At 38.8% G+C, this 21,607-nt stretch overlaps 1 long non-coding RNA gene across 4 annotated transcripts in view; it reads left to right on the top strand.

The window, feature by feature from the left end:
• The window catches only part of LOC126814293 (uncharacterized), a 32,038-nt gene extending 18,861 nt beyond the window's left edge, over window positions 1-13,177 (top strand). For all 4 annotated transcript variants that reach the window (XR_008787496.1, XR_008787495.1, XR_008787494.1 and 1 more), the window contains 2 exons: window positions 11,797-12,194; window positions 12,765-13,177. This is a non-coding gene — a long non-coding RNA (uncharacterized LOC126814293). The remainder of the gene's footprint in view (window positions 1-11,796; window positions 12,195-12,764) is intronic.
• Window positions 13,178-21,607: the final 8,430 nt, after the last annotated feature.

Consider the following 21,607-nt stretch of genomic DNA (forward strand, 5'->3'; position numbering starts at 1 on the left):
ATTACACGACAATGGATATAACCCACTTAACATTGATGGTTAGATTTACGTAAAGTTTACGTCATTATGGTTAGATTTTGGTTAGCGTCCGATAATGGTAAAATTCTTTGGTTAAATTTACGTTACTTTTACGTCATAATGGTTATGGTTACTTTTACGTCAGAAAATGACGTAAATGTAACGTAAACTTTATGACGGATTACTAACCAATTTTTTTCCCTTTGAATACTTCTTGATTAAATAACATTACAAGTGTGTGCACATTCTAACAATTGATATATAGTCGGAATTCAGACATAATAATTATATATGTATTATTGGTTATAATTCTAACGTTAATCTAACGTAAATTTTACATCAGGTTTCTAACCGTTAGTTTATGGTTAGTTTTCTGACGTAAATCTAACGTTAGTTTTCTGACGTAAATCTAACGTTAGTTTTCTGACGTAAATCTAACGTTAGTTTTCTGACGTAAATCTAACGTTAGTTTTCTGACGTAAATCTAACGTTAGTTTTCTAACATAAATCTAACGTTAGTTTTCTAACATAAACCTGATATTAGTTGTAAAACGTAAAACAAATGTCAGTTTAATGTCATGATACTAACAATTAAGGGCCTGACAAGACAGCTGTCTAGTCATTAAAATGGGACAAAAATGGGTAAGACCCTGGCTCGCTAGCCTGGAGGTCGGGTGTTCGATCCCTGCATTGGCCGAGAAAGTTCATCCAGATTTCCGGCGTTTTTTCCCCTTGTCAGTGATGCAGGACGAAGAGCCTGACAAGGACAGCTGTCTAGTTGTTCAGATGGGATAAAAAAAAAAAACGAGGTCCCGTGTACACATTGGCATGCATGTAAAAGATCCCTTGACAGTTGGAATTCGATATAAGAGTAGGCCGTAGTGCCACTGTCGGGGCAAAATTCCCCTCATAACACACTGTATGGTGTATGGCCATCTTCATTAGCCCAGTTCGGAGCAGAACAGTTGGACGTTAAACCCCATTTCATTTCATTACATTTTATATCCATTTCTAAGTGGGGGATCACGTGGCTAAGTGGGTAAGACGCTAGCTCGCTAGCCTGGAGGTCGGGTGTTCGATCCCTGCATTGGCCGAGAAAGTTCATCCAGATTTTCCAGCGTGGTTCTCCCTTGTCAGTGATGCAGGACAGAGGGGCTGACAAGGAAAGCTGTCTAGTCGTTCGGATGGGACGAAAAACCGAGGTCCCGTGTACACATTGGCGTGCACGTAAAAGATCCCTTGGCAGTTGGAATTCGATATAAGAGTAGGCCTTAGTGCCGCTGTCCGGGCAAAATTTCCCTCATAGCACACTGTATGGCGTATGCCTGTCTTCATTAGCCCAGGTTAGGAGCAGAAAAGTAGGACGTTAAAGTCCATTTCATTTCATTTCATTTCATTTCTAAGTGCCCAAGAATAGAGATCTAGCTCCTTTAATAGTTGCGAACTGTAGGTGACACACAAAGAGAAAACGAATGAATGAATGATCTACTCTCATTTCAAATTCCAAATGTCAAGGGTTCTTTTACGTGCACACCCACGTGATGGACTAGACACTGTTTTTTTGAGGTCCTCTGTCCTACACCACTACTAACAAAGGGAACTTTCTCGACCAACATGGGGATCACGTTGGCTAAGTGAGTAAGACGCTGACTCGCTAGCCTGGAGGTCGGGTGTTCGATCCCTGCATTGGCTGAGAAAGTTCATCCAGATTTTCCTGCGTGTTTTCCCCTTGTCAGTGATACAGGACGGAGGGCCGGACAAGAACAGCTGTCTAGTCAGGGATGAAAAACTGAGGTCACGTGTACACACAGGAGTGCACATGAAAGATCCCTTGGTAGTTGGAACTTGATATAAGAGTAGGCCATAGCGCAGCTGCCTGGGCAAAATTTCCTTCATAGAATACTGTATGGCGTATGCTCGTCTTCATTAGCTCAGTTTAGGAGCAGAACAGTAGGACATTAAACCCGATTTCATTTCATTTTTCTCGACCAACACGGAAATTGAACCCCTCATTTGCTAGCCAGTGTGTTACTAATTACTAGAGAGAGAGAGAGAAATGGGGTTTAACGTCTACTCGACACAAACTAGGTCATTTCGGGACTAACATATAGTTTAATTTTTATTTACATAATTCGCTTGCGCGTAGGGGTCTTTAGCAGTGGGAGAAAACCGGAGGTTGGACAAGCGACCCTACTCCTTGTCACGTACAACCGGGGATTCGAAACCACGACAGTCAACTCAATGATAGACTTTATGATACAGCGCCCGCACGCTAACCATTCAGCCATCCAACCCCCCCCCCCCCCCCCGTTACAAATTACTAAGTTTGTGAAATGTAGGTTTTTCCTCATGTAGATTTGTCCTGATGAAATCGGTTTATTGTCCTACTGTTCTGCTCCGACTGGGCTAATGAAGACAGGTACATACCATACAATGTGCAATGAGGGAAATTTTGCCCCAGCAGCGGCACTATGGCCTACTAATATCGAATCCAACTGCCAAGGAATCTTTTCGTGCAAGCCAATGTATACATGGTACCTCGGTTTTTTGTCCCATCTGAGTGACTAGACTACTGTCCTTGTTCCTGCACCTCTGACAAGGGGAAACCATGTCGGAAAATCCTGATGAACTTTCTCCACCAATGCAGGGATCGAACACGTGCTCTGGATTATCGAGCCAGCATCTTACGCACTTAGCCACCGTGGCTTTATCAAAATTAGTAATGAAGATGTGCTATGACAGAAATTTTGCCTGGACAGCAGCATTACCGCACTTACTAATAAAGATGTGCTAGGAAAGACATTTTGCCTGGAGAGCAGCATTTCCGCATATAGTCATTACCAATAGGTGCACTAATCCGTGCATTCACTAGTCCACTAGTCTGACTCTATAAAATACTATAAATATGAGTATTAAAGAAACCCAGTAGATATGGTGACTGATATCACCCTTCGTAAGGTGATAACCCAACATCACGGCATTTTAACCCGAAATCACAACATTTTAACCATTATAGCATATGCCCTTCTTCATTAGAGCACTTGGAATAAAATAGTAGGATGTTCAAACCCCATTTAAAATTCATTTTCATACTTTTCTGCACCAGTCGGACTATTGAAGATAGTCATACGCAATGCAGAGTGCTATGACGGAAATTTTCTATGGACTGTGGCAGGGCGGAGGATCTGGCAAGGGATAAGGTATAGTTGTTCGGGTCATACGAAAAATCAAGTCCTCATGTACATATTGGCATGCACGTAAAAGACACTCCGACAGTTGTAATTCAATATCAGAGTAGGCCATATAGTGCCGCTATCCGTGCAAAGTTTCCGTCATAGTACACTGTATATAGTGTATGCCTGTCTTCATTAGCTCACTCAGAGCTTAAATCAATGTGTGTTGTTAATGTCATTTAAAATGGCGGCTGTCTACATATACAATAGGCGTTTTTGTGAACCGATTAGATTAGACCGATTAGCTATTATACGCATTTGTGAACCAAGTTGATTATGCTAATCGTTACATTTGTGAGACGATTTAACTCAACTGATTAGGCAAATCGACCTAATCGTCCCAGGAGGTGTTTAGGCGATTAGATTTGACGTTTTCAAAATGGCGGAATGTTCGACATCGTAAGTAATTTTTAATGCTTATTGTTGTTTTTCTCCATAAAAAATGTTTTTTTAAAACGCATTTGATGTGTTTAAAGTAGCTAAGTCTCTAACTCAATATCATCCAAAATCTTCAACATTGAAAACACGATTTATTTGTCAAATTATATCAACATTCATGTTGTGATCTTAACGGGAAAAGATGGGCTTTTGATATCCAATATTTAAGACAAAATAAACATTTTACCATTGGTACACGAATCGTGTACCATAATGCGCTTCAGCCCTAGTTGTATCAAGAGACTCGAGGGACGAGGCTAGACACATTGCACCAAATCAAACGGCGTATGTAAACTGGAATAACCAGACGCTAGAAATTTGCACTCGCTTGAGACTGCTGGCTTATTTCGCCGAACATAACGGATTTGAAATTGGAGTAAAAACGGAAACCATTGAATGTAAATCAGTTTATATACATTCATACTACAGTATTATATGCATTGCGACCCACTTTTGTCAATTTCTAGGTCCCAAATGTTAGCGATTTAGCTCCTTTAATGTTAACTTTATAGTCCACAAGAATGTTAGATCACCTCTGGCTCTAAGCAATTTTAGGCCCTCTGGGTGCCAGCAGTGTCACTGTAATCTGTAGGTAACTTGGACTACACGTGAAACACACGCCCCCCTCGTCATGTTACCAGAGACAATTTTTTTTCTGATCGGTGTCCGTGGTGGCAGCCATCTTACCAAATCGTAATTATCAAATTTCACATTTGTGGACCATAGCTAATCAAATCGAAATCATACCAAATCGTACTAGCAAATCAAAACCTAATCTAATCGACTCACAAAAACGCCTAATATATAAAATAGGTCATGAGTCGATTGGTGCCGTTTTTTTATTTCGAATTTAAAAGTTCAACACTTAATTATACAAGTTGTAAAACCATATAAAAATAAAGGTTGGACCAAGACTAGTTCCATTTTTTTAAGTTATGAATCTGAAAAATAGATAATATAGAGCGAAGCTCTACAGCATCGCGCGAAGCGCGGTGCTTGAGCAAAGCTCTTTTCCGGTAACACAGGAGCGTAATTGAAAATGTTACCCACAGACTGTTGATTAAGAAAAAATTCAGACCGAAACCGGATACACTGGAGAAAACAGGCAATGCGCATGTCAACTTACCAAATCTCGTCCAAGCAAGATTACGCGCCTCATAGAACTATTTCTATGATGCGTCTAATCAATGACGTCACATATTTTTTACGTCAATGAAAATAATTCTCACACTTTTTTGTTCTTTTTTTTAAAAACAAAATTAATGTATAAAATTTAGATCTAAATAAAAATCAATTTTGAAAAACTAAATTATTTAACATTTTTTGTATCACTTGAGAAAATTAATTATGAAGGTTTTATATTTGACAATAATCAGCTTCGCTCTACTCAGGCAATGCCTGTTACATATTAATGACCCAGTCAATTAACATAGAGATCTACTCTAGCTAAAAAAGTCCATATATTTATCGTCTCTCGATAAAAGACCTATCTCTGAAAATTAAAATTCCCCGATTTGATTATTCTTTTAATATAACATAATTATGTAACCTCATATAAAATATGGTAGAGCGTATACAAACAAATTATATGAATAGATTCATTATCAGAAATATTACAGGCCTTTCAAACGAACAGCCGCCATTTTTAGAACTACATAGATGTAAAAATATATTTTTATCGACTCGGGCAAGGTCAAGGTCACGATCTGTTCACCGTTGATGATTGTGTTTAAATCGGTTTATATCATATTATTTCTATTCACATTACAATATTTTTTTTATAGGTTACGGTTATTGTTGTCGTTATTTATCTAAATTGCTTCAATTATTTATTAAATATTTTTTGTTTGTTCGTTTGACCGGAACGTACGGAATTCTGGGATTTAAAATGGCGGCATAATGTAATTATTATTTTTCCCAAAGAAGAAATGATGCCGTGATTTAAAGTTAAATAAAGCTATTCCACACATACACACACGATTTTGGATTCAGCAAAGTAAAGTTGAAGGTAAGTGCACTTTTTATGCGAACTTCCGTTGACAGTATACCGATAGATCTAATGTTGATAAAAAAAATAATCTGGCCGTGGAAAAAGTTTGCACGCAACTTTGTATATCAGACAGTCAGTATTTGTTTTTAACACGATGCAGTTTATACATTGTCCGTAAACCATACTATTCATAAACAAAATCAACATTGCTTTAAGTTATCGAAAGTAATACTGGTTCCAAAATTGTTTTTAAAAAATCTGGATCCAAAAATTATCAAACACATAACGAATTTATTAATGATGTAGACTGTTAAAATTCAGGCTGTGCTAATTATAATATAAGTACATGTAGTATTTTCTAAACATTTTTATGGGTGTTTCAGGTTGGGTTTTTTTGTTGTTATTGTACTGATATTTTTGCAAATTTAATAATGCATAATGCAAGAGCTAAATCTATATATTGTACGTAGGTTAAGTAGGTATTTCTTGAGACTGTAAATGTTAAAAATTTTTATAAGACATTTTAATGTATTAACTTGCTAAGTCTATAATCAAGTCTCAATGCCATCGGGTACTCGAGATGTTCACAGATTTAAACACTGGTGGTTAATGTTAATGATTTAATTTAATTGAAAAATGGATAATCAAGACTCTAATTATATACATAGGCCTATAACATTAAATAACAAGTTTGCCCGTACATACTTGTACATAAAGGTTTCAGTCCTACTCCCCTGCTTATTTTTTCTTGTGGTGGCCAAGAAAGTTCATCAGGATTTTCTGGCATGGTTCCTCTTTTAACTGGTGCAAGACAGAGGGGCTGGTAAGGGCTAATGTACAGTTGTTCGGATAGGACAAAAAACCAAGCTCTTTTGTACACACGGTCCAGTCAAAATTTCCATCACAGCACACTTTCAAGCATTTGTCCAACTTCTTTAGCCCAGTTTGAGCAGAACAGTATGATGTTGAACCCCATTTCATTACAGATCCACAGTAGGTTGGCTGTCAGCCCAGTTGGAGCTGAACAGTAGGCCGTTTAACCCAATTACGTTTTTTTGGGGGAGTATAAAGTTGCTTTTTATTTATTTATTTTTTTTTTTTACAGATCCTACATGTATATTTGAGCACCCTTGGTGGCAGTAATGACAAAGAAGTTCTAAAAAGATTTATATGGGCTTTATAATGATAGTTAGACAACACTACTACTTGCCAAACACTACTACTTGTCACATAACGTAATGATATAAATATATATGTATCTATGGTAGCACAAATATCATCAGAATGTAGGCCAAAGCTTTACAAGCATTGTAGGCCTAAAATACTTTCTGTCTGAACTTTTGACAGTCAATTCTTTGATGACTAGTTAGTTTAGAGCAGATATCCTGTCACAGTATTATATAACAGCTCTTTGGCTTAAAGTTTAAACTGAGTTGTATCAGTGAGTTGAAAATCATCTGTGTTCCTGTTATTGCTCCCTGCTGCAGCCAGTAAACAATAACCATTTGCGTTCCTTACAAATCTTCCAATTTTTACTGATAGATCAACCATAGCAAAGATCTCTATTAAGATTATATTTGTAATGTTTGTAACAAATTCTATGACATAGGTATAATATTGGTGTAGTTAAGTATATACCATATTTATGCACACATTTCAATGTTGGCATATTATTAGTCTCTATCATCTAGAAAAAAATATTCTATATTCTACGAATATTAGTGTGGTTGCGTTGTCAACATTTGAGAATAATCGGTCATAGGCTAGATTATCCGGTCTTTTACATTATCATAAACAAAGTCTAAGGAAGGTAACTAGTCCTAAAACAAGATGTTGACGCCCATGAAATTTATATAAGAATGCCATTTCCGAAAGTCCATTTGATTGCATTGTCAGTTCAATATCCAACACTCTTAATTTTTTTTTATTGTAAAATTTCTCTCTTCATGGGCCATATCTATGTTGTTTTTTTTTATTGAATCCTAATTCGTCATCACGATTCATGTTTGTTTATAAATGCAAGTGTTATTGACAACTGTCCCAGACCCTCATTATTTATATGGCCCAACTTTTCTTCGGCGTACACCGGCACGGTATTAGACTAGGATAACAGTCTCGAAACTCGTGGAGTTGAAAAACATTAGTCTTATATACCGCCTCTACTTAATTATGGATGTAGGTCGGAAAAATGTAAAATTTGGCAATTTGACTTATACTCAACATCGACTTATACCCTGTATGGTAATGTGATGATGCCCCCTCTTCCAGACAAGACATAGGCTATAACTGTTTCAAATGACAAGTGCTAAATGAAGTATTTATGTGGTCTTTGGTGAAAGAAATGAAATGAAATGAAATGGGGTTTAACGTCCTACTATTCTGCTCCTAACCTGGGCTAATGAAGACGAGCATATGCCATACAGTGTGCTATGAGGGAAATTTTGCCTGCCAAGGGATCTTTTACGTGCACGCCAATGTCTACACGGGACCTCAGTTTTTCGTCCCATAACGACTAGACAGCTGTCCTTGTCAGTCCATCCGTCCTGCATCACTGACAAGGGAAACCACGCCGGAAAATCAGGATGAACTTACAGGGATCGAACACCCGATCTCCAGGCTAGCGAGCCAGCGTCTTACCCACTTAGCCACTTGATCCCCCCCTTTGGTGAAAGAGAGAGAGAGAGAAATGGGGTTTACCATCCACTCGACACAAACTAGGTCATTTCGGGACTAACATATGGTTTAATTTTTTATTTACATAATTCGCTTGCGCGTAGGGGTCTTTAGGAGTGGGAGGAAACCGGAGGACCCGGAGAAAACCCATGAAGTTGAACAGGCGACCCTACTCCTTGCCACGTACAACTGGGGATTCGAAACCACGCCAGTCGACTCAATGACAGACTTTATGATACAGTGCGCGCACGCTAACCATTCAGCCATCCACCCCCCCCCCCCTTTGGTGAAAGAAAACAGAGCTGTGGCTAGTGAAATGAAAGTTTAACGTCCTACTGTTTTGCTCTGAACTGGGCTAATGAAGATGGGCATACGCCATACAGTGTGCTATGTGGGAAATTTTGCCCGGACAGTGGCACTACGGCCTTCTCTTATATCGAATTCTAACTTCAAGGGCTCTTGTACGTGCACGCCAATGTGTACATGGGACCTCATTTTTTTGTCCTATTTTAATGACTAGACAGCTGTCTTGTCTAGCCCTCTGTCCTGCATCACTGACAAGGGAGAACCATGCCGGAAAATCTGGAATAACTTTCTCGGCCAATGCAGGGATCGAACACCCGACCTCCAGACTAGATAGCCAGTGTCTTACCGACTTAACCAACGTGATCCCCGTTGTGGCTACAATTCCTGGATTTGAAGGTCAGGTATGATATGAAATGAATATTTTGAACCGGTTCACCAATGCAACCAATCCGTGACGGGTTAACTGATAGAGGGTTACATCCTTGATATAAATATACTTGTCGCGGGTTTTAAAAATAGAAATATATATATAAAGGTAGCTCAAAATTCATCTCTACATGTACATAGGCCAAGGGGGGATCATGTGGCTAAGTGGGTAAGACGCTGACTCGCTATCCTTGAGGTCGGGTGTTCGATCCCTGCATTGGCCGAGAAAGTTCATCCTGATTTTCCAGTGTGGTTTCCCATTGTCAGTGATGCAGGATGGAGGGCCTGACAAGGACAGCTGTCTAGTCGTTTGGATGGGACAAAAAAAAAACCAAGGTCCAGTGTACACATTGGCATGCACATAAAAGATCCCCTGGCAGTTGGAATTCGATACAAGAGTAGGCCATAGCGTTGCTGCCTGGGCAAAATTTCCCTTATAGCACACTGTATGGCGTAACCTTTTGCGTCTCTTCAAAATATTTCAAATCTTTTGTCATGGATCAACCATTGCAAATATCCGTGTTACAATTATATTTGAAATGTGTTAAACCAATTCTGCAACACATGTAATATTTGTGTAGTATATATCTTTGTTTATACACCCACATATCAATTTTGGCCCTGTTTGTCCGTACACTGGGTGTGAAATGTGAATCATTCCGATTGTGAGAGGACAAGCATTATCAATATACAGCTTTTCAGGACTTTGCTTTCCTTGGTTAATTCTCCCTTTTTCAAATGCAATAGATGCTGTGTTTATTCTTAATTGATCTTTTTCAAATTTGTGTTACACACTGGAATCATGAGAGGCCGAAACCTATCAATATTCAGCATTCCACAACATTCCATTCCAGTGTCGGCCGAGAAAGTTCTTCGTGATTTCCAGACTTGGTTTCCTCCCCTTGTCAGAGGTGCAGGACAGAGGTCCTGACAAGGAGGGACAGCTGTCTAGTCGTTTGGATGGTACGAATGACCGAGGTCCTGTGCACACATTGGTGTGCACGTGAAAGATCCCTTGGCAGTTTGAATTCGATATAAGAGTAGGCTTTAGCGCCGCTGTCTGGATAAAATTCCATAATAGGACACTGTATAGCATATTTCCATGTCATTAGCCCTGTCGGAATAGGACATTAAACCCCATTTCATTTCACTCATTCCAAAGTTAACTCCTATTCCATCAATACCTTGAGCAAATAAGATAGAGGCTATAGGTTTTGGCCCAATTTGGTCAATATCCCAGTTTTTTCTTTCTTATATGCATATCAGCACATTCATAGCGCTAATGTAGACCTTTTTCTTGAACATTTTCCCTTGTCAGTGATGCCGGACAGAGGACCTGACATGGATGGCTGACTAGTCATACGGAAGGGACCAAAAAAACAAGGTACAGTGTAAACTCAAGTGTGTGTGTGTGAAAGATCCCTTGGCAGTTGGAATTTTATGTAAGAGTACGCCATAGCTCTGCACACTGTGTGGCATATGCCCGTCCTCATTTCTCAAACAGCTGTGGATAAAAACTGTTAATATTTAAATGTGTATTTTGTATTTTATAACATTATATTTTTGTCTTTTAAATAAAGTATATGTATACATACTTGTAGTATATTTTGTCATATTATTCTGCTAGATTTTTAACTTTTCTGTGCAATACATTTAGAATTCTGACTGGTTATGGGTAGATAGAGAGCAATGGGGTAAAACATCCAATAGACATAAACTGTCCTTTGGGACTAAGTGATTCAATTCAAGTTGAATAATTCATCCGCACCAGGAATCTTTAGTAGTAGGAGGACCCAGAGAAAACCCATGTTCAAGTTGGGTGTGGAAACAAACCACTTGACTCAATGACAGACCTTATGATCTAAAGCGCACACGTTGGACCACTCAACTTTTAGCCTCACCCACGGGTCAGGAAAATTTGATTATTGATTGAATGTACTTCCCATTTACTGCCGCAAATAATGAATAATTTTGAAGGTTTTAATGGTTTGTTATATTTTCGTAACTTTGGTCATCAAAATTTGACATTAGAATTGCATCCGTAAATGATGTTAATTTAATGTTAGATTTACGTTATAATGGTCGGTTAGATATCCATCATTTTGCTCATCCTTTTAACGACAATTTAACGTCAGGAAATGACGTTAATCTAGCGTAAAGTTTACGTCATTTTTACGTTATATTTACATCATTTTCTGACGTAAATCTAACGTAAAGTTTACGTCATTTTCTGACGTAAATCTAACGAAAATGACGTAAACTTTACGCAAATTTTACGTTAGATTTACGTCAGAAAATGACGTAAAGGTTACGTTAGATTTACGTCAGAAAATGACGTAAATATAACGTAAAAATGACGTAAAGTTTACGTTAGATTAACGTCATTTCCTGACGTAAAATTATCGTTAAAAAGATGAGCAAAATGATGGTAAACTGACTGACCATTTTTACGTAAATGTAACGTAAAATTAACATCATATTGTTATGTGGGAAGATGTTAAGGTTTCAATGTAATCGACGTCAGACATAAAAACAACGAAAAGATAAGAATCGAGTCTATAATATAACACTTGTTAATATATACACACGTCACTTGATAACACAGACTACATAGATTGGCGCGAGGAGAGTGTGAGTTGGAGGGGGGGGGGTATTTATCATATCAATGATATTTATCAGTGATTATTTGTATATATATTTTATATATTTCAGTCAGAATCAACTAAAACCAACCCTGTTATATATCATTTTAACGGCACCAGTAATATACAATTTGGCAATGATAACCATTTTACTAATCAACTAAAAGATGACGTGGACGACATGAAATATGAAATGGAAGAGAAAATAGAGAAACTCACCGATGACGTGGATACCTTGAGAATTGAACTGGATGTTAAAAACGATCAAATACACAAACTCACCGATGACGTGGATACCTTGAGAATTGAACTGGATGTTAAAAACGATCAAATACACAAACTCACTGATGGAATGAACCAAATGACAGAGAGAGTGAGGATTCTAGAAGATGAAACGGTGGTCAAGAAAACTAACGTTAATAAAAATTCAGACAAGACAGACGAAATGATTACTCTCAATATATGTCGGTAAATAAACATTTTATAATAGTACATGAAATTTAAAGTAAACGACATATCAGGAATATTAAACTTGTTATAATAGAACCATTAGTAGGTGGATGATAGAAAACATGTAAAATTATATATTATAGTTAAAACACTGATATCACTATACAAGATGACTGATGAAACCACACTAAACAAAAACATCACCCGATTGATGACGTCAAATAGAGATGACGTCACTAATATAACAGTTAGCAGTTTTCACACACGTGGTATTTATCTCATCTGGTGACTGTTATTTCAATATGGTCCAAGTAGATATTTATCTGAGTTGAACACTGTAAAACCTGTATTACATGTACGCGTTTTAGCCGATTATTTGGAAACGGTTCCATTACACCTGCATTAGACCCACTTACATGGAAAACACGTACATGGAAAACAGGTCCACTATTTCAACGTCCATTTTATTTTCTTCTATCCCTTTCTTGGAATCACATATTTTATTTATTTACCTGTATATACAGTATTATAATATATATTTACCTGTATGATATAAGTATTATAATATATATTTACCTGTATTTACAGGTATGATGATACGACTATAAGTACTATAAGTATTAGTAGAGATCAAACAGTGAATGAATTAGAGAAGATACTGGAGAAGAAGCTTAGAAAGTGTGGTTGTTATATTGGTTCTATCTACAGTGATGATGAGAGACAGATCAAGTACCACTACAAACAACACAACAAACATCTCTCATTATCACAGTTTAATATAAAAGATAGAGATAAAGTCTACTGGTACTACTAGTCTGTTGATGGTGTATAAAATATTAAATCATATATACTAACTATAAAACAATATTAAACATTTAACTTGAACATTGAATTCTATCTATGTATACTAACTATAAAACAATATTAAACATTTAACTAGAACATATTATACTGTATAAAGTAATGATATAGTTTGTATGATATTATACTGTATAGAGTAATGGTTTTGTATGTTTTGTGTGGTGGTGGGTGGGTGAGGTTATGTGAGTATTTGGATGAGGGCATATTAATTGTTCGGGGTAGGTATGTTCTGGGTGGGGTTATGTGGGCATGTGGGTGAGAATATTTGGGTGAGGTTGTCTGGAAATGTGATGTGGGTGGGTGAGGTTATTTGGCAATGTGGGTGAGAGTATGTGAATAGGTGGTGTTAGTATTGAAGACGAATTGCTTATTTCTAATGACGTCATCGTCGTCATCTTGGCATTGTGACGTCATATCGGCAAGTGATGGTCTAATCAACAAGCATGCCAAATGTGATGTCGATCTCACTTGAATTGTGGGTATTAAACGGAAAGCTGATAATAACGACATGAATAATATGTCAATATGTGTCTATGTTGATGACGTAACGATATAGTCAAATACATCACGGAAGTCCCCCCTCCACTGCACACAACGCCGGATCAACCATGGGGCACCATGCCCCCCCCCCACAAAAATCTCAGTTGCGTCCAGCCCCCTCCTCTAGAAATGCCATCATTTCATAGCACTCGCATTGATTGGTCCACTGAAATAACGCCAGAATGCGCTAATTTTGTTGCAGAATTTTATTTTTTTCTGGGGTAGGTACTTCTAAATGGCTCCACACAAGTGCCTGAAATGCCAGGAAATCACGTTTCCGGCCTCCAATTTCTGAAAAATTCCCGGGGGGGTAACCCCCCCCCCAAGACCCCCGCGGTGGCCACAGCTCTGCGGTCGGTGATCAGGGGCCCCCCACATGTTTCAGGCCCCAGGGCCCCCACCATGGTTAATCCGGCGTTGACTGCACACCCTACCTTCCAACCAAGAGGGGAGTCATGGCGGCTAAGTCGGTAAGACGCTGACTCGCTCACATGGGTGTCACGTGTTCAATCCTGCATTGGCAGAGAAAGTTCATCGGGATTTTCCGGCGTGGTTTCCTCTTTTCAGTGATGCAGGACGGAGGGCCTGACAAGGACAGTTGTCTAGTCGTTCGGATGGGACGAAAAACCGCTGTCCCGTGTATACGTAAAATGAAATGAAATGAAATGGGGTTTAACGTCCTAACCTGGGCTAATGAAGACGGGCATACGCCATACAGTGTGCTATGAGGGAAATTTTGCCCGGACAGCGGCACTACGGCCTACTCTTATATCGAATTCCAACTGCCAAGGGATCATTTACGTGCAAGCCAAAGTATGCACGGGACCTCGGTGTATACGTAAAAGTTCCCTTGACAGTTGGAATTCGATATAAGAGTTAAGGCCATAGTGCCGCTGTCCGGCCAAAATTTCTCCTCATAGCACACTGTATGGCGTATGCCCGTCTTCATTAACCCAGTTCGGAGCAGAGCAGTAGGCGGTTAACCCCCATTTCATTTCATTTCATTTACTATTACGAACACAATACCTGGGTTTTTTTTTTCGATTTTCCTCGTGGTCGTATGCCTAAATACTGGGTCGTTGCGGTCGGCTATCTGTGCGGACACAGGACTCATCGATGCAGAAAACTATCCATTTATCATAATCGTACCTATAAAATATCTATAATAATGGTCTAAATTATAAATAAATCAAATATCTTTCTGGGGGAGTTGGATGGCTGACTGGTTAGCACGTGCGCGCATACCATATAGTCTGTCATTGAGTCAACTGGCGTGGTTTCGATTCCCCGGTCGTACGTGACAAGGAGTAGGGTCGCCTGTCCAACCTCGTGGGTTTCCTCCCACAGCTGAATGGTTGGTACGTGCGCGCTGTATCATAAGGTCTGTCATTGAGTCAACTGGCGTGGTTTCGAATCCCCGGTTGTACGTGACAATGAGTAGGGTCGCCTGTCAAACCTCGTGGGTTTTCTCTGGGTCCTCTTGTTTCCTCCCACTGCTAAAGACCCCTACGCGCAAGCGAATTATTGAAATAAAATTAAACCATATTAAAATTATGCTAGTCCCGAAATGACCTAGTTTGTTTCGAGTGGACGTTTAACCCCATTTCTATCTGTCTCTCTCTCAAATATCTTTCCAAATCTATACTGCACATGAGACAATAAAAGCATTGAAAAATCGTTTCACTTATTTGGTAAACTTGCATTGGTTTTATAGGCAATCTACCACGACCTGAATTGTATAAAATTTATTTAATGATTCTACGCCATTCCCTGAATCTGTTAATATCCATATATTTATCACCGTACAAAATTATATTAAAAAAACGAAAAGATTCACATGTTTCTGATTCAGTCGTGGAATATGTTTTTCTGTGTTCATTAAAAATTGCGCCCGAATCCATAGAATACACGAATCGTGTGCCTATTATAAACTGTTAATTATGTCTGAAATATTGGATATTATGATCGTATATTTTCACGGTAAGATAACAACCTCAATATTGATTGATATAAACTAATATCGTATTGTAACTCGTGTTTTTAATTTTACATAATTGAGTGCTCCTTTAACTTGGCGCACCTGTTAAATCAACGTCGTCTTTACTTTGTAGCTGGGGGATTGGAGGGCTGAATGGTTAGCACATGCGCGCTGTATCATAAAGTCTGTCATTGAGTCAAATGCCGTGGTTTCGATTCCCTGGTTGTATGTGACAAGGAGTAGGGTCGCCGGTCCATCCTCGTGGGTTTTCTCCGGGTCCTCCGGATTCCTTCACTGCTAAAGACCCGTACGCACAAGCAAATTATGGAAATAAAATTGAACCATATGTTAGTCCCAAAGTGACCTAGTTTGTGTCAAGTGGACGTGTTAAACCCCATCTATCTACCCCTCTCTCTCTCTCTCTCTCTCTCTCTCGCTCTCTCACTTTGTAGCTATAATTGCAATTCTCCAGTGGTTTATTACTATTAAATAGTCACTTATTGCTTTATCCACGGGCAGGAATAGCAGGAAAACGCGTTTGTGGCAGTTAAATTTTCAAACATTCATCGAGCCAGTACGCCTATGCATCAGGGGACCATTTTATGTATAAATTTATCTGATATTTCTAGATTTATCTTGGTTAGAAGATACCGGTGAAACGTGAAACACTCTTCATAAAGGGCTTCTGGTTATTAAAAAAGGTCACGTCATGATCCAAATGTATAAATAATAAATTTATACATACGTGTACAATTTCACACAATGTCCTCTTTATTTCTTTATATTATAAATCATTAGTGGCCTACTTATTCAACAGGGACGTTACTCAAATATCTATTTTATTTTTACACATGTGACGGCCTTAAGAAGCATATTATTCGTGGAACCAGTGAGGTGTTACAATAGTTACATAGAAATAGAAGATGTTAATACAACCATCTTAACACTAGATCCCTACTTTCACGACGTTAAAGGGCCACCCCCGGTTATATTTTGGATCATCCAACAGCTTAATTTTGTTTTAAAAGCCCTTATAATCCTGTACCTTAGGGCCGAACAACTCAATATACGTGATACGTTTTCAAACAACTTAAACCCGCCAGCCTTCATCTGGAAATGGAGACCAGTGTCCCAAGCTGTATTATGCGGTGTCTGGATAAAACAAGACTTTTATTTTATAAAAAATAATATGTAGCTGAAATTTATCTTTCGTTATCATGTACATCACATGGGTCATTCACTGTATAGACCTTTAAAGGAACGGTAATCGATTATCAGGTCACCCAACGAAAAAATTGAGACTCTGTTCAAATCGGGATAGTTCCTTTAAGGAGCATAAAGGTACACGGGACCTCGATTTTTCGTCCCATCCGAACGACTAGACAGCTGTCCTTGTCAGGTCCTCCGTCCTGTATCACTGACAAGGGGAAACCACGCCGGAAAATCAGGATGAACTTTCTCGGCCAATGCAGGGATCGAACACCCGACCTTCAGGCTAGCGAGCCAGCGTCTATCCCAACAGGACCTGACGAAACGGTGGCAGTATTGGTATATTTCTCACAGCTTCTATCAGATACAAGATTATTAAGTCCGATAACGTTCTTTCGTTTGAATACGCAATTATTGAACTGCTGATAAGTTCACTTTGTATAACTGTGATTGTTGTTTATAGACCCTCACCTTCCGCTGATCATCCTGTGCCCTTCTCCACATTTCTCATCGAATTCCCTGATTTCCTCAGTGATGCACTTTTAACCTGCAATCGTTGTTTAATAGCTGGAGATTTCAATACCCGCGTTAATAAGCAGTCCGATCCTGAAGTAATCGCTTTTTATGAAATTTCCGAAACATTCTCTCTAAATCAATTAGTTTACGGTCCGACACATAATTTACTGGCTCGCTAGCCTGCAGGTCGGGTGTTCGATCCCTGCATTGGCCTAGAAAGTTCACCCCATTTTTCCGGCGTGGTTTCCCCTTGTCGGTGATGCAGGACTGAGGGCCTGACAAGGACAGCTGTCTAGTCTTTCGGATGAGACGAAAAACCGAGGTCCCGTGTATACATTGGAATGCACGTAAAAGATCCCTTAGCAGTTGGAATTCGATATAAGAGTTGCCGATAGTGCCGCTGCCCGGGCAAAATTTCCCTCATAGCACACTGTATGGCGTATGCCCGTCTTTATTATTCCAGTATAGGAGCAGAACAGTAGGACGTTAAACCCCATTTCATTTCATTTCATTTCCGACACATAATTTAGGTAATACCCTAGACCTAATACGGGGATCACGGTGGCTAAGTGGGTAAGGCGCTGGCTCGCTAGCCTGGAGGTCGGGTGTTCGATCCCTGCATTGGCCGAGAAAGTCCATCCAGATTTTCCGGCGTGGTTCTCCCTTGTCAGTGATGCAGGACGGAGGGGCTGAACAGGACAGCTGTCTAGTCGTTCGGATGGGACGAAAAACCGAGGTCCCGTGTACACATTGGCGTGCACGTAAAAGATCCCTTGACAGTTGGAATTCGATATAAGAGTAGGCCGTAGTGCCGCTGTCCGGGCAAAATTTCCCTCATAGCACACTGTATGGCGTATGCCCGTCTTCATTAGCCCAGTTCGGAGCAAAACAGTAGGACGTTAAACCCCATTTCATTTCATTTCATAGACCTAATACTTATCCACGAAAATAGTGACTTCACCATCAACAATATCTCGATAGGAGATTACCTATCTGATCATGCATTTATTGCCGGTCACATCTCAACGTGTCGACCTGTCTTGCTACGGAAACGGATTCAATTTCGGAAAATATAATATATCGACCACGATCCTATCCGGGATGTTTTCAAAATTATTGATCATCTCAAGTGTCTTTAATACATTTATACCCCCCCCCCCCCCATAAGGTCACAGTTCGACCCAAAAAAATCCATGGTTTGACTCTGAAGCGCAGCGTTTAAAAACAGCTATTAGCCAATAGAACGGATTCAATCAGAAACGAAACATCTATTTATATTACCTTCTAGCTTAATCAAGCAGCATGCGGACATATTCGCCGTCATAATGTCATATTATTAATCTTTCCTTGGAGACAGGAGTGTTCCACAAAGACTGGAAAAGGGCAATAGTAAAACCGCTGTTAAAGCAATAAATTTAGAGCGTGTAAAGAAAAACTATCGACCGATAAGTAACCTTTCTTTTCTCTCAAAACTGGTGGAAAAGACGTCTTTAATTAGTTTCTCACAGCACATCGACTAACAATCACTCTTACCAGCATATCAAAGTGCTTACAGGAAACACTACAGCACTGAAACGCTAACATTAAAGCTGTGTAATGATATTGTGTGGGGTATGGAACATCAACAGTTAACGGCGTTTATCGCAGTTAATTAAGCGCCGCATTCGACACGGTTCATCATCAGCTTCTCCTGGACGTTCTTCAAACATTCTATGGTATTTGTAATAATGCCAAAGAATGGATAGCTTCATCTCTCACTGACAGAAACTTTGAAGTCCATGTTCATGACTCCTGCTCCGATGCAATTAACATCAATTTCTCTGTGCCACAGGGTAGCATAAACGATCCCTTTCTGTTTACATGCTATGCTAGTACACTGCAATACTCTATTGGTGACGACATTAACCTAATAGGATATGCTGATGTCCATAACGTGTATGCCAGCTGGAAAGCTTCCGACTCATCCGCTGAACTAGCAATTGGATACACGAAAATCGCTTGAAGATAAACGATGACAAATCGGAGTTTATCGTGTTTGGAAGCACTCGCATACTGCCGCATTGCCTCGTAACCGACGTGAAAGTCGGTGATATCATGGTGAGCCGTTCTAATAGTGTTAAAGTGCTAGGGGTTACTTTTGATCAAAATTTAACCCTTAAATCTCGTATCTCCCTCAAATCATGACATGTAGCCCTAGCATTATTTAATCTCAGGAAATTGAGACCATTTCTTGACAAGTCAACCTGCCTCAAACTAGTAAGTGCTCTAGTGTTTTCACATATTAACTATTGTAACTGTATCTATGTCAATCTCAAAGTCTCTACCTTACTTACTCTTCAAAGAGTCCAAGACATGGCCGGCAAATTGCCGCTTGGTTTATCTAAATACTCAAGCTCAACTGCTGGACTCAAAGAACTCCACATCCTGCCAGTAAAAGAAAGAGTCGAATTCAAGCTCCTTGTCATGGTCTACAAGTGCCTGAACAATCTGACCCCGTACTATTTAAAAAATCTAATTTCATATAACCTAAATAGACGTTCAACACATTTAGCTACTACTGAACTCCTTCATGTTCCATTTACTGAAAAAAAAAACCGAACTTTCGCAGACAGCGCCTTCAGTGTAGCTGGTCTTAAATTATGGAATGATCTCCCAGATTCTGAAAAGTCATCTTTAACATTAGACAAATTAAAACAATCATTAAAAACTCATCTTTATAAGCGTACATTACCAGAATAAATGAAACTCTGTAAAATGTGATTGAACTGCCACTATCCTATAATTTGTACTATATGTATATGTTTGTTATGTTCTTTTAAATATGTATGTGTTTTGTAATGCGCCTCGAATGTTGATGTGCAGCCAAAACGAGCGCTTTACCAAAGATCGAACCAAATTATATAAACTTATATGGGACGTTTCATTCCTTTACACGGAAAAAAACTAGGAGTACAAGAGACGTGTAGTTCCATTAGTTGTTTTTCATCAAATTAGCTCTATTTGTGATAGATATAATTACATCATATTATCTCCAACATGGTATTAAATGAACAATACCACAGTGAACCAGACGATGCGAGGGTGGTATATGTAGAATGTTAACAGACAATGCGAGGGCGATAAATCACCATACATGTAGAATGACAACTGGTGAAGATGTACAAACCGCCCCGTTTTATCAAATGTATGAACGTTAATACGATGTTATATCAACACATATATATATAAACAATGTTTAAAATATGATGCATAAAAACCAATTCGTTGTCATATGTAGCAATTAATGGAATTATTCCACGCAGCAACAGGGTGTCAGGGTCTTAGGTGGGGTTGTAGTTACCTAGGTGTTGTGGACAGTCACGCCCATATAATACATACTAGGTTTGATTACCCTATAAATGATATATATTACTGTTTGATCAAGACTAGACTGAGACATAATAGACACTAGTTACCAGTATCCCACGAATGTAGGGCGAAAGTTATTTTTAGTCTTTCTCTCCGTTTCCCTTTTTCTCCCTTTTGCATGGCGATTTTTTTTTACTTTTTGGAGTAGAATCGAAGAAAAGGGTTTGAAAATACATTTTCTGTCAGGTTTTGGTGAATATTTATGATTTTAAGGCGGAAGGATTCAAGAGTTGAGAGGTTGGTTAGTTTGAAATGTAGGGTCAAAAATTGAATGATTTCTTGTCTCTACTTCCAGCTTGTGTATCTCAAGTTTTCCATGGTGAACCTCATACATGCTCTTGGGCAAGAGGTTGCCACATGTTGCTCCATCTTTGGTAGAAAGCGTTCTACCCAACGAAAATTTGGGAAAAAGTTAGAGCCAGTCTAAGAGACAAGAATTAACATTAAAGTCAATGGGGAAATCATTAGTGATCTGTGGCCATAATAGACACAAGTTTCGATTATCACATAAAGACCAGATTCAACTTTTTAAATTACTGTTTATTCAAGACTATATGCAATACCTGAATCAGCTCCTAAAATAGTTTATGGGTTTATCAAACGGGGATTTCTAAAAAAATATATTGTTTGTAGCACAGACTCGAAACTTATTAAATCGTTCATATATATGAGTCAGCTACTAAAAATAAGGTATGTGTTTATACTAACGGGGATTCCTCAAAAAATGTTTCCGTATTATTCGTAGCGCGGCCTCGGTGAAAGACGGTGTTGTATTTGTGTTCTAATTAGGTGACCAGTCACGTACATCACCTCCTCAATATGTCTGATCAATTGAGTATATTGAAATAATTATATTAGAGAGACTATTCTATTTGTTCAATTTAACCAGTAATTTGTTTGAATTACCAGTATCCGATGT

This window comes from Patella vulgata, chromosome 3 (genome assembly GCF_932274485.2).
Source record: "Patella vulgata chromosome 3, xgPatVulg1.2, whole genome shotgun sequence".
NCBI lineage: Eukaryota > Metazoa > Mollusca > Gastropoda > Patellidae > Patella > Patella vulgata.